The 16,073-nt window shown below is 40.2% G+C and overlaps 1 non-coding gene across 1 annotated transcript; it reads left to right on the top strand.

Moving 5' to 3' along the window:
• The first annotated feature begins 9,898 nt into the window (after window positions 1-9,898).
• LOC120860425 lies at window positions 9,899-10,006 on the top strand. The gene has a single exon (XR_005720322.1). It is a non-coding gene; the product is annotated as a U6 spliceosomal RNA (small nuclear RNA).
• Window positions 10,007-16,073: the final 6,067 nt, after the last annotated feature.

Below are 16,073 nucleotides of genomic sequence, written 5' to 3'. Positions count from 1 at the left end.
TCCATGGAGTCACAAAGAGTCAGACAAGAGTGAGTGACTGAGCATGCATGCATTGCTCTTTCTAGGATCTTTTTTCAAGACGAAAGTATAGTATATATATAACCCTTGCACAGAAAAATCAAAAAAAATCATGTGACTCACTTTATTGCAGTATTTACTTTATTATGGTGGTCTGGCTCTGAACCTGCAATACCTCGAGGGTATGCCTATACCAAAGAAATTTTCTTACTGTCAAGAAAGTTCTATTACACACAACAGATTTCCCAACCTGGAGATCTAGGAAAGGGACTAAGAACCCCCAGAGAATTTAACTTTGGAAGGCAGTGGGATTTGATTACAGAACTTGCACAGGACTGGGGAAACAGACTCTCACAGGGCACAATCAAAACCTTGTGTGCACCAGGACCTAAGAGAAAGGAGCAGTGACCCCACAAGGGACTGACTTGGACTCAGCTATGAGTGTCCAGGAGTCTCCAGTGGAGGCATAGGTCAGTAGTGCTCTGCTGCAGGGTCAGGGGCACTGAGTGCAGCTGCATGGACAGGAACTTTTGAAGGACGTTTCCAATATCTTCATTACCTCCACCATAATTTGGTCTCAGGTCAAATAATAGGGAGGGAACACAGCCCTACCCATCAACAGAAAATTGGATTAAGGATTTACTGAGCATGGCCCTGCCCATCAGAATAAGACCCAGTTTCCCATTCAGTCAGTCTCTCCCATCAGGAATTCCATAAGCCTATTATCCTTATCCATCAGAGGGCAAGCAAGCAAGCAATCGCTCAGTCATGTCAGACTCTTTGTGATCCCATTGACTGTAGTCTACCAGGCTTCTCTGTCCGTGGAATTTTTCAGGCAAGAGTACTGGAGTGGGTTGCCATTTCCTTCTCCAGAGGATCTTCCTGACCCAGGGATTGAACCCAGGTCTCCTACATTGCAGGCAGACGCTTTAGCCTCTGAGCCACCAGGAAAGCAGATAGGATGAAAACCACAATCACAGAAAACTAGCCAAACTGATCACAAGGACCACAGCCTTGTCTGATTCAATGAAATTATTAGTCATGTCATGTAGGGCCACCCAAGATGGATGGGTCATGGTGGAGAATTCTGACAAAATGTGGTCCACTGGAGAAGGGAATGGCAAACCACTTCAGTATTCTTGCCTTGAGAACCCCATGAACAGTATGAAAAGCCAAAAAGATATGACACTAAAAGATGAATTCCCCACGTAGGTAGGTGCCCAATATGCTACTGGAAAAAAAGTGGAAAGATAACTCCAGAAAGAATGAAGAGATGGAGCCAAAGCAAAAATAACACCCAGTTGTGGGTGTGACTGGTGATGGAAGTAAAGTCCAATGAGTAAAGAGCAATACTGCATAGGAACCTAGAATGTTAGGTCCATGAATCAAGGCAAATTAGAAGTGGTCAAACAGGATATGGCAAGGGTGAATGTCAACATTTTAGCAATCAGTGAGCTAAAATGGACTGGAATGGGTGAGTTTAGGTCAGATGATCATTATATCTACTACTGTGGGCAAGAATCCCTTAGAAGAAATGGAGTACCCCTCATAGTCAACAGAAGAGTCTGAAACGCAGTACTTGGGTGCAATCTCAAAAACAATAGAATGATCTCTGTTGTTTCCAAAGCAAACCATTCAATATCACAGTAATCCAAGTCTATGCCCCAACCAGTAACACTGAAGAAGCTGAAGTTGAATAGTTCTATGAAGACCTACAAGAACTTCTAGAACTAACACCCAAAAAAGATGTCCTTATCATCATAGGGGACTGGAACACAAAAGTCCTGGAATTCAAGAGATATCTGAAAAAACAGGCAAGTTTGGGCTTGGAGTACAGAATGAAGCAGGACAAAGGCTAATAGCTTTCTGCCAAGAGAATGCACTGGTCATAGCAAACACCCTCTCCCAACAACACAAGAGAAGACCCTACACGTGGACATCAGATGGTCAATACCGATATCAGACTGATATATTCTTTGCAGCCAAAGATGGTGAAGCTCTATACAGTCAGCAAAAACAAGACTGGGAGCTGACTGTGGATCAGATCATAAACTCCTTATTGCCAGATTCAGACTTCAGTTGAAGAAAGTATGGAAAATCACTAGACCATTCATATATGACCTAAATCAAATCCCTTATGATTATACAGTGGAACTGAGAAACAGATTCAAGGGATTAGATCTGATAGACAGAGTGCCTGAAGCACTATGGACAGAAGCTTGTGACACTGTACAGGAGGCAGGATTAAGACCATCCCCAAGAAAAAGAAATGTGAAAAGGCAAAATGGTTATCTGACGAGGACTTATAAATAGCTGTGAAAAGAAGAGACATGAAAGGCAAAAGAGAAAAGGAAAGATAAACCCATTTGAATGCAGAGTTCCAAAGAATAGCAACACCTTCCTCAGTGATCAATGCAAAGAAATAGAGGAAAATAATAGAATGGGAAATACTAGAGATCTCTTCAAGAAAATTAGAGATACCAAGGGAACATCTCATGCAAAGATGGACACAATAAAGGACAGAAATGGTATGGACCTAACAGAAGCAGATGTTAAGAAGACATGGCAAGAATACACAGAACTTTACAAAAACTATCTTCACGACCCACATAATCACGATAGTGTGATCACTCACCTAGAGCCAGACATCTTGGAATGTGAAGTCAAGTGGGCCTTAGGAAGCATGACTATGAACAAAGCTAGTGGAGGTGATGGAATTCCAGTTGAGCTATTTCAAATCCTAAAAGATGATACTGTGAAAGTGCTGCACTCAATATGCCAGCAAATTTGGAGAACTCAGCAGTGGCCAGAGGACTAGAAAAAGTCAGTTTTCATTCCAATCCCAAAGAAGGGCAATGCCAAAGAATGTTCAAACTCTCCCACAACTGCACTCATCTGACATGCTAGCAAAGCAATGCTAAAAATTCTCCAAGCCAGGCTTCAACATTATGTGAACTGTGAACTTCCAGATGTTAAAGCTGGATTTAGAAAAGGCAGAGGAACCAGAGATCAAATTGCCAACATCCTTTGGATCATAGAACAGGCAAGAATTCCAGGAAATTTTCTACTTCTGCTTTATTGATTACACCAAAGCTTTTGACTGTATAGATCCCAACAAACTGTGGAAAATTCTTCAAAAGATGGGAATACCAGACCACCTTACCTGTCTCCTGAGAAATCTGCATGCAGGTCAAGAAGCAACAGTTAGAACCAGAATGGAACAACAGACTGGTTCCAAATTGGGAAAGGAGTACGTCAAGGTTGTATATTGTCACCCTGATTATTTAACTTATATGCAGAGTACATCATGCAAAATACCAAGCTGGATGAAACACAAGCTGAAATCAAGATTGCCAGGAGAAATATCAATAACCTCAGATACACAGATGACACCATCCTTAAGGCAGAAAGTGAAGAAGAACTGAAGTGCCTCTTGATGAAAGTGAAAGAAGAGAGTGGAAAAGTTGGCTCAAAACTCAATATTCAGAAAACGAAGATCATGGCATCCAGTCCCATCACTTCATGGCAAACAGATGGGGAAACAATGGACACAGTGCCTGACTTTATTTTTCTGGGCTCCAAAATCACTGCAGATGGTGACTGTAGCCAAGAAATTAAAAGATACTTGCTCCTTGAAAGAAAAACTATGGCAAACCTAGACAGCATATTAAAAAGCTGAGACATTACTTTGCCTACAAAGATCTATCTAGTCAAAGCTATGGTTTTTCCAGTAGTCATGTATGGATGTGAGAGTTGGACTATAAAGAAAGCTGAGCACAAAACAATTGATGCTTTTGAACTGTGATGTTGGAGAAGACTCTTGAGAGTCCCTTGGTCTGCAAGGAGATCTAACCTGTGAATCCTAAAGAAAATCAGTCCTGAATATTCATTGGAAGGACTTTTGCTGGAGCTGAAACTCTAATATTTTAGTCACCTGATGCAAAGAGCTGACTCATTGGAAAAGACCCTGATGATGGGAAAGATTGAAGGTGTGAGGAGAAGGGGACGACAGAGGATGAGATGGTTGGATGGCATCACAGTTTTGATGGACTTGAGTTTGAGGAAGCTCCAGAAGTTGGTGATGAACAGGGAAGCCTGGTGTGCTACAGTCCATGGGGTCACAAAGAGTCAGACATGACCAGGCAACTGAATTGAACTGAACTGATGCCTGTACAAGAGTAAGGGGCGTCATGATGGGGGGCAGGGCAGGGTGGTCATCTTAGAATTCTGCTTACCATGTCACTCAGGGCTTCCTGAGTGGAAGCCCTCGTGGCTCAGATGGTTAAAAAAAAAAAAAAAGTCCACCCACAATGCTGGAGACATGGGTTCCATCCCTGGGTTGGGAAGATCTCCTGGAGGAGAGCATGGCAACCTAATCCAGTATTCTTGCCTGGAGAATCCCCATGGACAGAGGAGCCTGGTGGGCTACAATGGGGTTTCAAAGAATCAGATAGGACTGAGCAACTAAACACTGCATATAGTATGTCACTCAAGGTTTCTTTCTGGTGTATCTTGGACAGTTTTATGGCATTAGTGTCACTTTATTTTAGATATATAAACAATGAAGAAAAGGTATCAGAAGCCATAAATTCATCACCAAAGAAGTGTGCAAAATGTTTCTAAAAACTAACATGTTTCAGTTGTTCAGACTTATCTAGAAATCTATCATTAGGTTGGTACTCTGATGGTTTTGTCTAAAACATAACTTGGAGAGGGAATATTTTCAGAGAAATAAGTTATATTAAGTTACAAAACCCAGGAAAAATAAGAGTATGAGACTAGGGAGAATGTTGTTGTTGTTGTTGTTGTTTTTCACTTAAAAAAAAGCTGAGATATAACTTTTGCATAAATTTAAATAGATGACAAAGTCAGTCATCATGAGACTAAGAACATCTAGAGTAACTTAAAAAGAGTTTACTGTGACAGGAAACAATCTCTTATGAATTCACACATTATCTATGATAAGTTTCTTATATATGCCAATAAATATTTGTTATTCACAGTGAGTTTCTATATGATCTCTTGATCCATGAAATCCCACATCAAAGTTCTCAATTAAAGAGAATTTTCCTCCTGCTCGTTCAAAATTCCATCTTCCAGATTCTAGACCTCTTCTTCCCATCCAAGGCCCCAACATACTCAGAATTCGAAAGTAGAGACTTAGCTGTCTTGGGGTTCAAAACCAATAAGTACAAGCCCTGTAATTTAAGTTTTGAAACAAGCATCTTACATCAGAGTGAGGAAAAGTGTAAGGTGCTGCAAATGACAAATGTTGGCAAAGACGTGGAGGAAACAGAACCCTTTGTACACTGTTGGTGGGAATGTAAATTGGCACAACCACTGAGGAAAATAGTATGGAGGTTTCTTTAAACACTAAAAAGAGAACTATTGTTGTTGTCATTGTTTGTTCACTAATTCTTTTCTGATTCTTTGTGACCCCACAAACTGCAGCAGTCCAGACTTCCCCATCCTTCACTGTCTCCCGCAGTTTGCTCAAACTCATGTCCATTGAGTCAATGATGCTGTACAACCTAGAACTACAATATGACCTAGCAATTCCACTCCTGGGTATTTATCTAGAAAAAAAAACCCACTCAAAAGTTAATTCCAAAAGATACATGCACTCCAGCATTCATGGCAGCATTATTATAATACACAAGATACAGAAGCAATCTAGTGGTCCACTGACACATGAATGAACAAAGAAAATGTGGTATATATAAGAAGAGAATATTACTCAGTCATAAAAAAAAGATGAAATTTTGCCATTTGCAACAACATGAATGGACTTGGAGGGCATTACACTAAGTGAACTAAGTCATGTAGACAAAGATATACAATGTATGATATCGTTTATATATGAAATCTAATATATATAACAAACTAGTGAATGTAACAAAAAAGAAACAGACTCACAGATATGTTGAAAACAAATTCCCATTTACCAGTGAAGAGAGGAAACGGAGGAGGGCCAAGGTGTGGGAGGGAATTAAGAGGTACAAGCTATTATGTATAAAATAAATAAGCTACAAGGATATATAGTGCAACATGGGGAATATATTCAATATTTTATACCAACTGTTAAAGGAATATAACCTTTAAAACTTTGAATCACTCTATTGTCCCAGAAAGTTATACAATATTAAAATCAACCAGATCCCAGTGAAGAAAAGCATTAGATTCTGCATACCAACTTCTGAAAACATGTCAGAGGAAAATACAATTCCTCTTATTAATAAAGATAATGATACAAATAAATATGTTTTATTATGTATTTTACCACTATTTTTTTTTATGTCAGTATGATTAAAGCAATGTTTTGGAATACCATTCTGACTTGCATTGTTCTGAGACAGAAGTTCTAGAATATTGCCCAAAATATTTTCCCACAAAACCAGTCCTGCCTACAGCAAAATGAAGTATCCAAAGGAAAAATGAAAATATTGCAAAAAGGTAAAAGTTCATGTATTTGGACTTGTGATGACCAGCCGACATTTTATTTGTGATAAAAACTTACTAAGCATATTAAATCAAGATGGGGATTGAAGGAAACATGCTTTAATTTACTTATTAAATAGACTTGGTTCCATTAGGAATCTATCTGACTGCAGTTAATAGAATACAAAATTGATGGTGTCTTAAACTGTAAGAATGGGTTTGAGTGGACTCCGGGAGTTGGTGATGGACAGGGAAGCCTGGCGTGCTGTGATTCATGGGGTCACAGAGTCGGACACGACTGAGTGACTGAACTGAACTGAATCCTACACTTCATTGACTAAAGTGGCTCTCGTCACAACATAGCTGCTTAACTTTCATCCATTTTTAAATGTATTTCCCAGATGTCTTTTTGGAAAATTTTAAAAGGATGGAGCTTTTCCTACTAAATGCCACTGTCAAATTGAGGTCCCTGGTCCCTACTAAGAGAACGAACAGGATTTCCCAGCTGCCTGAATGATTTGCTTTTCTCAGAATGAACACAGGTTGGCTTCTTGAATTTGCTCCCAAACATTTGCCTCCTCTCTGAACAGCTTTTAATGGAGGCAGGGCTATGGCAGAAGAAATAGCAAGACAGACCTGGTCCCTGTCAAGAATTAATATAGGACAAGCTGCTGGCTCCATCCTCCAAAATCAGCCCTAGAAAAACTACAGATGCTTGAGGAGAACACAGATTGCATGAATCAATAACATAAAAAAAAAAAAACATAAGATAAACGCAGAGTCTGATGTCCACCATAAACAGACTTGAGTGAGAGTTGGGTAGCTGAAGCCCAGAAATGAGAAGTGAGAGAATACATACATTAGTTGCTAAGTCCTGTCCGATTCTTTGCAATCCCATGAAACATAGCCCAACAGACTTCTCTGTTCATGGAATTCTCCAGGCAGGATAATTTGATTTACTTGATTTACTGGAGTGGGTTGCCATTCCCTTCTCCAGAGGATCTTCCCAACCGAGGAATCAAACCGAGGTCTCCTGCCCTGCAGGTGGATTCTTTACCATCTGAGCCACCTGGGATGTATTGAGAATAGGCTGTAGGAAAGCCTTTTAAATTCTGTTCTTGCCTCAGCTCAATTTGTCTTTAGAGGCTCTTTTCTTGACTGTATATCACAGTTATCAGTAGCAATCAATGAGGCCATTGTGATCACCAAGAGGAAATGTCAGAGCAGTGTACGAACCCAGCTAGGGTAGAGGAATTTGGAAAAGAGATAGCACCACCCATCCTCAACTCTTCAAAGCACAGGTCTGTGGATTATAATCCTGGAGGCTGTCTTCTCTGATGCTACAAGGGATTCAAGATAGTGGATAACAGGGTGAAGCATGAACTTCCAGATGTTCAGTCTGGATTTAGAAAAGGCAAAGGAACCAGATCAAATTGTCAACATCCGCTGGATCATAGAAAAAGCAAGAGAGTTCCAGAAAAACATCTATTTCCGCTTTATTGACTATGCCAAAGCTTTTGAGTGTGTGGATCAAAGCAAACTGTGGAAAATTCATAAAGAGATGGGAATACCAGACCACCTGACCTGCCTTCTAAGGAATCTGTATGCAGGTCAAGAACTGGACATGGAAAAACAGACTGGTTCCAAATTGGGAACGGAACACGTCAAGATTGTATATTGTCACCCTGCTTACTTCACTTATATGCAGAGTACATCATGAGAAACGCTGGGTTGGAGGAAGCACAAGCTGGAATCAAGATTGTCAGGAGAAATATCAGTAACCTCAGATATGCAGATGACACCACCCTTATGGAGGAAAATGAAGAAGAACTAAAGAGTCTCTTGATGAAAGTGAAAGTGGAAAGTGAAAAAGTTGGCTTAAAACTCAACATTCAGGAAACTAAGATCATGGCATCTGGTCCCATAACTTCATGGGAAATAGATGGGGAAACAGTGACAGACTTTATTTTTCTGGGCTCCAAAATCACTGCAGATGGTGACTGCAACTATGAAATTAAAAGATGCTTGCTCCTTGAAAGAAAAGCTATGATCAACCTAGACATATTAAAAAACTGAGACATTACTTTGCCAACAGAGGTCCATCTAGTCAAAGCTATAGTTTTTCCAGTAATCATGTATGGATGTGAGAGTTGGACAATAAAGCTGAGAACCAAAGAATCAATGCTTTTGAACCGTGGTGTTGTAGAAGGCTCTTGAGAATCCCTTGGACTTCAGGAAGATCCAACCAGTCAATCCTAAAGGAAATCAGTCCTGAATATTCATTGGAAGGACTGATGCTGAAGCTGAAACTCCAATACTTTGGCCACCTGCTGGGAAAAACTGACTCAGTTGAAAAGACCCTGATGCTGGGAAAGATTGAAGGCAGGAGGAAGAGGGGATGACAGAGCATGAGATGGTTGGATGGCATCACTGACTCAATGGACAAGAGTTTGAGTAAGCTCTGGGAGTTGGCGATAGACAGGGAGGCATGGCATATTGCAGTCCATGTAGTTGCAGACTCGGACACGACTGAGCTACTGAACTGAACTGACTGAAACCACCCACCTTGGCCAGGCAAGATAATAACCCCTTGCATAAGATGTTTCAAAACAGAAAGTGTATGGAAGCATCAGTCACTCAGTGTCCTACTCTTTGTGACCCTGTGGACTGTAGCCCACCAGGCTCTTCTGTCCTTGGATCTCTCCAGGCAAGAATACTAGAGTGGGTTACCATTCCCTTCTCTGGGGTATCTCCCAGATTTGAACCCAGGTCTCCTGCACTGCAGGCAGATTCTTTACCATCTCAGCCACCAAGGCAGTCCCAGAGGATGGAGCAAGCAGGAATTATTGGTAAGGGCTCTATGGTTCCTGGGCTCCTCCCCTCTCCCTTTCCTAGTCTGCTGCTACTGGCACTGACCAGGGACTTGCCTTCATCCCCTCTCCAATGTTCATTACCATAAAGAACAGCTGATAACCCCAGAGGAACAAGAACACACAAGCTCAAAGTGATAAACAAGGCATCTGAGGAGTATAACATCTGTGTTGTTTATTTTTTAAGTGAACAAACTGGAAAACATACATCATTTGAAGAATTATTATTGGAACAACTAAAATGTTTTAAATTAGGCATGATAGATATTCTTTAGGAGATAAGGAATAAAATGAAACAAGAACAGAAAAAAATTTTAAATAACCCAATGGAAATATTAGACATGAAGATAAAGAAGTCAAAATAAAGAACATAGTGGATCAGGGTAGTAACAGGCAGATACTTTAAAGATGAATTGCAAGAAAACTGAGATAAGGCAATTCCCCAAAAGGCAGCAAAAAGGATAAAATGTGAAAAGCCTAGAGCTATGAAGACTAAAGTAGAATTAGTAATATCCACATAAAGAGTCTTGAAAGGAGATGCAGAAAAAGCTTTAGACAAAAGTCAACACCCAGTGCTGGCTCTGGCAGCACATATAGTAAAATTGAAATGAAACAGAGAAGATTAGCATGGCCCCATGTGCAAGGATGCCATGCACTTTTGTGAAGCATTCCATATTAAAACAAAAAAATTCAATACCCCTTTATGAAAAAAAGCTTTCCAAAAAGTGGGCATAGAGGGAACATACCTCAACATAATAAAGGTCGTATATAACAAACCCACAGCAAACATTATTCTCAGTGGTGAAAAACTGAAAACATTTCCTCTAAGATCAGGAACAAAAAAAGGATGACCATTCTCACCACTATTTGATATAGTTTTGAAGGTCCTAGTCATGGAAATGAGAGAAGAAAAAGAAGTAAAAAGAATCTAGATTGGAAAAGAAATGAAACTTTCACTGTTTGCAGATGACATGATACTATACATTAGGATTACTTTGCTAAGGTGATAGATGAGTGCAATTGTGCGGTAGTTTGAGCATTCTTTGGCATTGCCTTTCTTTGGAATTGGAATGAAAACTGACCTTTTCCAGTCCTGTGACCACTGCTGAGTTTTCTAAATTTGCTGGCATATTGACTGCAGCATTTTCACAACATCATCTTTTAGGATTTGAAATAGCTCAACTGGAATTCCATCACCTCCACTAGCTTTGTTCATAGTCATGCTTCCTAAGGCCCACTTGACTTCACCTTCCAGGATGTCTGGCTCTACGTGATTACACCATCATGATAATCTGGGTCATGAAGATCTTTGCACAGTTCTTCTGTGTATTCTTGCCATCTCTTCTTAATATCTTCTGCTTCTGTTAGGTCCATACCATTTCTGTCCTTTATTGTGCCCATCTTTGCATGAAATGTTCCCTTGGTATCTCTAATTTTCTTGAAGAGATCTCTAGTGTTTCCCATTCTATTGTTTTCCTCTAGTTTTTTGAATTGATCACTGAGGAAGGCTTTCTTATCTCTTCTTGCTATTCTTTGGAACTCTGCATTGAAATAGAAATATTTTTCCTTTTCTCCTTTGCTTTTTGCTTCTCTTCTTTTCACAGCTATTTGTAAGGCCTCAGACAGCCATTTTGCTTTTTCACATTTCTTTTTCTTAGAGATGGTCTTGATCCCTGTCTCTTGTACAATGTCACAAACCTCCGTCCTTAGTTCATCAGGCACTCTATCAGATCTAGTCCCTCAAATCTATTTCTCACTTCTACTGTATGGAAGAAAGTATGGTACTGCACAAAAGCAGAAATATAGATCAATGGAAAAAAATATAAATCCCAGAGATAAATACATGCACCTATGGGCACCTCATCTTTGACAAAGCAGGCAAGAATATACAATAGAGCAAAGACAGCCTCTTCAATAAATGGTACTGAAAAACCGGACAGTGACATGCAAAAAAAATAAAATAAAATAAAATTACAACACTTTCTAACACCGTACACACAAATAAATTCAAAATGCATTAAAAACCTAAATGTAAGGCCAGGAACAATAAGACTCTTGGAGGGAAACATAGGCAGATTACTCTTTGATGTGAATCGAAGCAAGATTCTTTTTGACCCACCTCCTAAAGTAATGGAAATAGAAACAAAAATAAATAAATGGGACCTAATTAAACTTAAAAGCCTTTGCACAGCAAAGGAAACTATAAACAAGATGAAAGACAACCCTCAGAATGGGAGAAAATAATTGTAAATGAAGCACTATATACAAGAAGTCCATGCAGCTCAATATCAGAAAAACAAACAACCTGATAAAAAAAAAATGAGTGGAAAACCTAAACAGACATTTCTCCAAAGAAGACTTACAGATGGCCAACAAACATATGAAAACGTACTCAACATCTCTCACTATTAGAGAAATGCAAATCAAAATGACAATGAGGTATTACCTCACACCAGTCAGAATGGCCATCATTTAAAAATCTACAAATAATAAATACTGGAGGGGATGTGGAGAAAAGGGAACCCTCTGCACTCTTCATAGGGATGGAAACTGAGACAGCCAGTATGGAAAACAGTATGGAGATTCTTTAAAATGCTAGGAATAGAACTACCATATGACCCAGCAAATCCACTACTGGGCATATATCCTGAGGAAACCATAATTCAAAAAGACACATGTACTCCAGTGCTCATTGTAGCACTATTTGCAATGGCCAGGACACAGAAGCAAGCTAGATGTCCAATGACAGATGAATGGATAAAGAAGTTGTATTAATATAAACATGCAGTGGAATATTAGCCATAAATGATATGAATTTGAGTCAGTTGTAGTGAGGTGGATGAACCTAGAGCCTGTTATACTGAGTAGAGTATGTCAGAAAGAGAAAAACAGATATCATATATAGATGAATACATGCGTGCTAATGAATCTATTTGCAGGGCAGGAATAGAGGACACAGACCTAGGGAACAGACTTGTGGGGAACCGGTGGGGCTGCACCTCTGAAGAAAAATAACAAATGCTGAGGGCTATACTCAGCAGTTGGAAGGGGCTGCTGACTTGCTTCTTTCTTCAGCTGGGAGCATAGAATGGGCTCTACAGCCAGTATGGCTCGTTGTCTGGGAGATAAAAATGGGCAGAACTGCTGATCAAGCTCCTTGGACAGACAGGGCCACCATCTCAGCTCTACAGATGGACAGAGCCACTGACAGTGATTGATGCTAAGGCATCACTGCCAGCAGGAATGTAATTCACCACAATCTATAGGCTGATTGCTAGAGGCCCCTCCTTGCTGTTTTTTTTTCTTTGTAGGGGTCCAGCCCCACCAGTTCCTCGGTGGTCCCTATGAGGCCAGATCAAAATGGGTTTCCTAGGAAGCACAGGGGAAACTGGATGTCCACTTTAGGATCCTTGTAGCCCCAGAGAAACCATGGGCCCATGGGGGGGCGGGGGGTGGGGCTTCTCCATGTGGAGCTGTGCCATCCTGCAGGAGGAAAAGGTAGTCAAGGTTGAAAAATGTTTCTACTGCTCTTCTAATGCAGGCCTTTGTTTCTGTGGTCCATCATACTTAAGTCTCATCCCTGGGCTGTGAGATTTTCACAAAAGATTCTTGTCCATGGACTGTTGCTAGTTCATCTTTCTATAAAGGCAACTCAAGTTGAAGATCACCTATTCTACCCTTTTGCTGATGGTCTATGTTTCATTAAGAATATCATAAAATTATTGAAAATACCAACAGCCATTCTTACCTGTAGGCAAATCATACAGCTATACTGTTTTAATTTGATGGGTATCTTAATTGCTTTATATAAAAACTAGCTCTTCAACACAGTCAGCAAAAACAAGACCAGGAGCTGACTGTGGCTCAGATTATGAACTCCTTATTGCAAAATAAAGACTTAAATTGAAGAAAGTGAGGAAAACCAGTAGACTATTCAGGTACAACCTAAATCAAATCCTTTATGATTTTACGGTGGAACTGAGAAATAGATTTAAGGGACTAGATCTGCTAGACAGAGTGCCTGATGAACTATGGACAAAGGTTCATAACATTGTACAGGAGACAGGGAGCAAGACCATCTCCAAGAAAAAGAAATGTGAAAAAGCAAAATGGCTGTCTGAGGAGGCCTTACAAATAGCTGTGAAAAGAAGAGAAGCAAAAAACAAAGGAGAAAAGGAGAGATATACCCATTTGAATGCAGAGTTCCAAAGAATAGCAAGGAGAGATAAGAAAGCCTTCCTCAGTGATCAATGCAAAGAAGTAGAGGAAAACAATAGAATGGGAAACACTAGAGATCTCTTCAAGAAAATTAGAGATACCAAGGGAACATTTCATGCAAATATGGGCACAATAAAGGACAGAAATGGTATGGACCTAACAGAAGCAGAAGATATAAGAAGAGGTGGCAGGAATACACAGAGAACTATGCAAAAAAATCTTCATGACCCAGTTAATCACAATGGTGTGATCACTTGCCTAGAGCCAGACATCCTGGAAGGTGAAGTCAAGTGGGCCTTAGGAAGCATGACTATGAACAAAGCTAGTGGAGGTGATGGAATTCCAGTTGAGCTATTTCAAATCCTAAAAGATGATGTTGTGAAAGTGCTGCACTCAATATGCCAGCAAATATAGAAAACTCAGCAGTGGTCACAGGACTGGAAAAGGTCAGTTTTCATTCCAATTCCAAAGAAAGGCAATGCCAAAGAATGCTCAGACTACTGCACAATTGCACTCATCTCTCACGTTAGCAAAGTAATGCTCAAAATTCTCCAAGCCAGGCTTCAGAAATACATGAACCATGAACTTCCAGATGTTCAAACTAGATTTAGAAAAGGCAGAGGAACCAGAGATCAAATTGCCAAAATCTGCTGGAACATCGAAAAAGCAAGAGAGTTCCAGAAAAACATCTATTTTTGCTTTATTGACTATGACAACGCCTTTGATTGTGTGGACCACAATAAACTGTGGAAAATTCTGAAAGAGATGGGAATACCAGACCACCCGACCTGCCTCTTGAGAAATCTGTATGCAGGTCAGGAAGCAACAGACTGGACATGGAACAACAGACTGGTTCCAAATAGGAAAAGGAGTCCGTCAAGGCTGTATATTGTCACCATGCTTATTTAACTTATATGCAGAGTACATCATGAGAAACGCTGGACTGGAAGAAACAAGCTGGAATCAAGATTGCCAGGAGAAATATCAATAACCTCAGATATGTAGATGACACCACCCTTATGGCAGAAAGGGAAGAAGAACTAAAGAGCCTCTTGATGAAGATGAAAGAGGAGAGTGAAAATCTGGCTTAAAGCTCTACATTCAGAAAACTAAGATCATGGCATCTAGTCCCATCACTTCAGGTCAAATAGGTGGGGAAACAGTGGAAACAATGAGAGACTTTATTTTGGGGGGGCTCAAAAATCACTGCAGATGGTGATTGAAGCCATGAAATTAAAAGACACTTACGCCTTGGAAGAAAAGTTATGACCAACCTAGACAGCATATTAAAAAGCAGAGACATTCCATCAGCAGATGAATGGATAAGAAAGCTGTGGTACATATATACAATGGAGTATTACTCAGCCATTAAAAAGAATACATTTGAATCAGTGCTAATGAGGTGGATGAAACTGGAACCAATTACACAGAGTGAAGTAAGTCAGAAAGAAAAACACTAATACAGTATACTAACGCATATATATATGGAATTTAGAAAGATGGAAATGATAACCCTGTACGTGAGACAGCAAAATAAACACAGATGTATAGAACAGTCTTTTGGACTCTGTGGAGAGGAAGAAGGTGGGATGATTTGGGAGAATGGCATTGAAACATGTATAATATCATATAAGAAATGAATCGCCAGTCTAGGTTCGATGCAGGATACAAGTTGCTTGGGGCTGGTGCACTGGGATGACCCAGAGGGGTGGTATGGGGAGGGAAGTGGGAGGGGAGTTCAGGATTGGGAACACGTGTACACGCGTGGTGGATTCATGTTGATGTATGGCAAAACCAATACAATATTGTAAAGTAATTAGCCTCCAATTAAAATAAATAAATTTAAATTTAAAAAAATTTTTTTAAAAAGCAGAGACATTACTTTGCCAACAAAGGTCCATCTAGTCAAGGCTATGGTTTTTCCATTAGTCATGTATGGATGTGAGAGTTGGACTGTAAAGAAAGCTGAGTGCCAATGAGTGCTTTTGAACTGTGGTGTTGGAGAAGACTCTTGAGAGTCCCTTGGACTGCAAGGAGATCCAACCAGTCCATCTTAAAGGAGATCAGTCCTGGGTGTTCATTGGAAGGACTGATGTTGAAGCTGAAACTCCAATACTTTGGCCACCTGATGGGAAGAACTGACTCATTTGAAAAGACCCTGATGCTGGGAAAGACTGAGGGCAGGAGGAGAAGGGGACAACAGAGGATGAAATTCTTGGATGGTATCACTGACTCAATGGACATTTGTTTGGGTAAACTCCAGAAGTTGGTGATGGACAGGGAGGCCTGGCATGCTACAGTCCATGGATTCACAAAGAGTCGGACACAACTGAGAGACTGAACTAAACTGATCTCTTCAACAACCGTGCAATTCTTGTTCAGTCACTCACTCATGTCCAACTCACCAACTCATTGTGACCCCAGGGACCAGGACTGCCAGGCTCCCCTATCCTTCACCATCTACCGGAGCTTGCTCAAACTCATATCCATTAAGTCAGAGATGCCATCCAACCACCTCATCCTCTGTTG

The sequence above is a fragment of the Oryx dammah genome, unplaced genomic scaffold (assembly GCF_014754425.2).
Source record: "Oryx dammah isolate SB20612 unplaced genomic scaffold, SCBI_Odam_1.1 HiC_scaffold_11072, whole genome shotgun sequence".
In the NCBI taxonomy this organism is placed as follows: Eukaryota; Metazoa; Chordata; class Mammalia; order Artiodactyla; family Bovidae; genus Oryx; species Oryx dammah.
The sequence above is the reverse complement of the archived record's forward strand: the minus strand, read 5'-3'. Positions and strand labels throughout refer to the sequence as shown.